Source organism: Macrotis lagotis, chromosome 1, assembly GCF_037893015.1.
Source record: "Macrotis lagotis isolate mMagLag1 chromosome 1, bilby.v1.9.chrom.fasta, whole genome shotgun sequence".
Taxonomy (NCBI): domain Eukaryota; kingdom Metazoa; phylum Chordata; class Mammalia; order Peramelemorphia; family Peramelidae; genus Macrotis; species Macrotis lagotis.
Genome location: NC_133658.1, coordinates 540,823,946 through 540,827,711, shown reverse-complemented (window position 1 = coordinate 540,827,711; position 3,766 = coordinate 540,823,946). Strand labels below are relative to the sequence as shown.

General features: G+C 39.2%; 1 pseudogene; it reads right to left on the bottom strand.

Annotated features, from left to right (window-relative positions):
• Window positions 1-276: 276 nt before the first annotated feature.
• LOC141521092 (guanidinoacetate N-methyltransferase pseudogene) lies at window positions 277-991 on the bottom strand (annotated as a pseudogene).
• Between the last annotated feature and the right edge of the window lie 2,775 nt (window positions 992-3,766).

The following is a 3,766-nucleotide window of genomic DNA, read 5'->3' as shown; positions in this document are numbered from 1 at the left end:
TAAACCTTAATGTCTAGCATTGGGCTCAGCCCAGAGCTTAATATGCTTTTGTTGGATTAAAACAGAAGCCTCTTTACTACCCTTGGGGCCTTGAGTCAGGAGACAGGCCTAGAGAGTCCCTCAATCCCCTGCTTACTCTATGCCTCTCTTCATGTATCAAGTTCCCCTGTCAAGTACTGTTAATATGTTGTTTGGGATCTACTGAGCAAACCTAGCAGGCTAGAGTCCCTGGTGCCCCCATTCCAGGGTCAGCCTAGTAGGAAAAGAAAGCTGGCATCTTCAGTGTTTGATGACTGTTGGGGTGATCATCTTGGGGAAGGAGTAGTAGCGGCATTCCTCAGGGGGCACTAGGTCCATCACAGTAGTGCTGATATTCTTTTTCTTGAATCCTGCCTCCACCAAGGCTGCAATATGGGTCTCCTCAAACATGTTTTTGATATCCGTATACTTGGTCTTCAGCAGTTCTCCCCAGGACGTGAGATTGCAATAAGTGAGGATACCCCCAGGCTTCAGCAGGTGGAAAGCATGAGCCTTGATGAAGTTGAATTGATGGGTATGCCAGGTGACCTCAAAGAGGGGATAGGTGTCATATAGAATTCCATCAAAATGTCCATCAGGCAGATTGGGCACCACCTCTTCCCACAAGCCTTTCAATGGGACAACCTTATGAGGCTGATGCTGGGCCCACTCCTGAAGCTGCTGGAAGACGCCATCATTGAGCTCAATGATCCAATGCTCCTGGATGTTGTCTTTCTGCACTTCGCTGGCCGAAATGGCCATTCCAAAGCCGACCTCCAGGACCCTTCCCCCTCAGGAGGAGGCAGCGGCAGCCAGCAAGTGCATGTAGGGTGTCTCCCAGCGCTCCATCACCGACTTGCCCAGGATCTGCAGGTGCGTTTCGGGCCCGTAGTAGCCGGCAGGCGCCTAGGTCCCTGGGCCGGCAGTCCTCTCCTGCCTGGAAAATGGGCTCCAGGGCAGTCTGGCCGGACATGGTCTGCTCTCGAGTCAAATATATTTCTTCAAGTAATAATAAATATGAAAAATTCTGTGCTCTCTATATCTTTTAATTTTTTGTATGTTTGTGAAGATGATCTGCAGAGAAAATTTTTGAAACATTCCTGTCTTCTTACTATTTTCTCTAAGTACTCCTTCTGTCTATCTAGATTATTTTCTTAAAGATGATAGAACTTTAAGGTCTATCTCAGGATAGAGATAAGGAAATAGTTATGTGTATTGCCAGTTGGTAGAAAGCTTGATGAACCTGGAATCAGAAAGAGCTGAGTTCAAACTACCAGCTAGATGGCTCTGGGGCAAGTCATGTAATCTCTGAGTATTTCCCCATATGTTGTATGTATGTCTCAACTGGTGCAAATAATCTCCTTGAAGTAGATGTATATATACCAATTCAAGTTATTTTAAATTAGAATTATGTAAAAGTGTTGTGTTATTGTTATAAGTACAAAATAATTATTATCAGAAAACTGTTGGTGCAGTGTACAAAGTGCTGGACCTGAGTTGGGGAAGACTTGACTTCCAATCTGGTCTCAAACACTAGATATATGATCCTGAACTAGTCATCTACCCTCTGTTTGTCTCAGTTTTCTCAATGATAAAATCACAATAATAATAGCACTTACTTGTTGTAAGTAATAAAGAAGATATTTTTTGTTAAACATAATAGCACTTAGCCTAGTGACACATACATATTATATAAATGCCTCCTTTCTCTTCCTTAAATATGGTAATTGAGTCTATTCAATGGAAACATACAGAGTGTACTTGAATAATGAGATTACTTTAAATTGGAAACCTAACTGTACCCACCTTAGATGATTGCTTTAAAACATCTAATGAAATAGTGAAGAAAAGCATTTTGCAAATGTTGAAACAAAATTTAAATGGCAGCCTATTATTTGGTAATGAAGGATTTAAAAATATAATAGCAATGGTTTTGATTTTTCCCTCTTAATTACTGGATTCTGGGATCATAGATTTTGATCTGGAAAGAACATTAAAGGACTTCTCTTTCAGAGATCTTGAAAATTACTTCCTCAGTGTTTTCAAAGTTGTGCTTCCAAGACATATTTCTTTACTGTACTTGCTATGGTCTAGCTGCTCTTCAAATTTCATTTTTTAAGTGTTATTTCTGCTTGCACTTTTAGCTCATTAGGGACAAATCTATCATCGATGATTAAAACAGACCACTACAGAAAGACTTTTCTTCCATTTTTTTATTTAACATTGTCCTCATGACAGTTTTAGTTATAAAGTCATGAAATGGATGATACTATTTACTTGAACCTCATAGCAAGTTTTATGTTAACTCCTCTCCCTTCTAACATACTTCACTTTGTGAAGTAATATTACTCATCAATTTCTCCCATCTTCTTCAACATTTTGTAAACAACTTTATATTATTAATAGATGTCATTTTTTTTAGTGTGGTGGCTTTCCTCTTGGCAAAGACATCAAGTGTCTGCTTGTTGGGGTGATTTTTAAAAAATCTCTTTTGGTCCCTTCATTGTAGCTTTCATTTCATTTCATTTTATTTGTTTATTTATAATATATTTATTTATTAATTAATTTATTTACACATTACTAAAATATTATTGCTTAAGAGTAAACCCCTTCCCCACAAAAATATAAAACTTCAAGAGAAATAAAGTAAAAGAAAGAGAAAAAAATGTGTTTTAGTCTGTGTTCTGATACCATCATCTCTGTCTCTGGTGGATCACATTCTTTATCTTAAGTTGATCATAGAAATTACTTCCATATTTTCCAACAGTTGTTGTTGTTGCTGATTGCAATTCTCCCCATCCATTTCTCCCCACTACTATGTATTATATTTTCTCTCTCCTTTCATTCTGTCCCTCTTCAAAAATGTGCTGTGGGGCAGCTGAATGGTGCAGTGGACAGAGCACCAGCCCTGTGGCCAAGAGTCCAAAGCCCACTTGCCACCCCAGAGACCCAGCAACCACCTAGCCCTGTGGTCCCAGAGAAGCCACCCAATCCTGCCACCTTGCAAACATTGTGATATGTCTGACTATCCCTTCCTATGATCTACCCTCTCCTCTATCACCCACATGCCCCCTCCCCTCCCCCTGTCCCCCTTCTCTCCTTTTTTCTTTTAGACCCTATTGAGTGTGTATGATTTTTCCTCTCTGAGTCATTTCCAATGTTAATGAAGGCTCCCTCATTTCCCCCTCACCTTCTCCCTTCCATATCATTACAAAATGTCTTTTATATGAAATATCTTAGCCTATTCTACCTCTCTTTTCTCTTACTCCCAGTACATTTTCCTTTCACCCTTTGACTCCATTTTTGTCATATATTATATCTTCAAATTCAGTTCTCTCTTGTGCCTCAGCTATAAAAGCTCCTTCTACCTGCTCTACCAAATGAGGAGGCTGATATGAGCATTATCAGCATCATTTTTTCTATGCAGGAATACATGCAGTTCATCATTATTAAGTCCCTCATAATTTACTCTTCTCATCCACCCTCTCTATGCAAACACAAGATGCAAAATACTTTGTAGTTCCACAGAGGTATAACAGAGGGTAGATAATTGACCTTACCCTTAATAACTGGGCTTTTATTAACTACCTATATTCATAATAGCTACCATTAACTTGTCTTGCAGTACTGATGCTGAGATAGCTACTAATCTATAAATTATTTTAACTATTCAGATTCTGGGTAGGTAGAAAGAAAGGGGAATTTGGGAGAATTTAGAAGGCATCATTTCTAGTCATTTCTGAGAAGT